The following is a 1798-nucleotide window of genomic DNA, read 5'->3' as shown; positions in this document are numbered from 1 at the left end:
GATCCTCACCTGGGGCAAAAATTTTTTGCAGTATTTTTTTTAATAATTCTATAATGTTTATTAATAATATCCAGTGGCATTATTTGATTTCCAGGGAGTGTATAAAATTATTATTTTATTGAACATTATTTAAAAAATTAAAAAAGATAAAAATATTTATGCTACACAAATTAAACATATTTTATATAGTATTGTGTTAACTACGATAAACATGTTGACGTTCACGAGAATAATATAATATTCGTGATTTATACGCGTGGCTGTGAAACGGGGGCCTATAAAAAAACGAAGTATTAGTTATTACTTATAGATGAACAATATTATAGACCTATCGGCTAATGTTTAATTTTAAATTTATTTTTATAAAAAAATTATAAACGGTTATTATTTTGATGTAAGTTATGGATTTAATTTTTTTTCTATTTCAGTATACATTTTGAATATTTAGCTATTAAAATTTTGAATAGGTAGGTCATTAACACAAAATTTAAATTTTGATATTACTTTTGATTTCTTCTTACGATTTTTAACAATTTTTTCTCCATAATGCATCATTAAGTCGATTCTCGGGTTATAATAATAATAGTTATAAACCATGGTTATAACTTATAAACCATACCAATATATTATAAATTTTAAAATATAATAAATGAAAAATTGCAACATTTTTGTGCAACTTTTGAAATCAACAGAAGGATTAGAGGGCGGACGGCGGTATACAATATATTATTATAAAGAAATTTGTCTGTTCGTGGTCTGAAATCTGAAAATGTTTTTTTTAATTGAAATCAATACACTTTGATGTTTATTACTTATTAGCAAAAGGCGTAATATTTTAGATTTATTTGAGTTGAATATATAACTCAAACACATACCTACTATCATGTATGTACCAATTCAACGAAACGATTGTGATGTATATTACAATAATGTACGTGCAGTCATTCACGAACTATAATATACAATCCAATATAACTGCAACAGATTAATATGTGTTTTTTTTTCGCGAACACGGTTTCAAATAATAGGTATAACACGAACTATTAAAACGTATGAATTTCCTGTAAAGATACGCTGCAGGCAATAGTATAATAATATTTTACACAAGACGAATACTATATTAAAATGTAGGCTTTTTCTCAACGCAGTGTAGTTATATAGAAGTATTGATTTAGAATATGTTTTCATATTATAATATTATATATCAAATATTTTCTTACACACGCATCCGTATATCCTATACGCTTAGTCCCAGTATGTATTATATTTAATGTAGGTGAGCCATATATATATATATAAATTATACTGCGCAGGCATTTGTATATTTAATTTCCTTGGAGATTTGATTCTGCCGGACACCGGAAACAGGAACTGAAACTCTTATTAAGCTAGGTCCCCGTCCGAAGTCCTACAGTCTCGCGTATTGTTACGGTCGAAAAATCGTTATAGTACAGACCTGGCTTGCAGCGGCTATAACGGATGGTGTACGTATACCAATAAACTTCAAAGGAATACCTCTGGCTGTGTGTGAGTACCTATATGTGTAGGCATATGTGACGAACGAATCAACCAAATATATACGAAATATTTGCTCGATTTGTCCGTTGCCGGTCACGTAGTCGGACAATAATTGCTATGTGTATATATATATGTAGGTAAAATACGTCAATACGCGGGGTCAGTGCGGTGCTCTATATACAATAAAATTTGAAAGAATTTTTTTCGATCGATTTGTGAAACTTTTGACGAAAATGACAATACATAATAATATTATGTTAGGTATTATTATTATTATTAT

The sequence above is a fragment of the Acyrthosiphon pisum genome, chromosome A2 (assembly GCF_005508785.2).
Source record: "Acyrthosiphon pisum isolate AL4f chromosome A2, pea_aphid_22Mar2018_4r6ur, whole genome shotgun sequence".
Taxonomy (NCBI): domain Eukaryota; kingdom Metazoa; phylum Arthropoda; class Insecta; order Hemiptera; family Aphididae; genus Acyrthosiphon; species Acyrthosiphon pisum.
Note: the sequence above shows the minus strand (reverse complement) of the source record.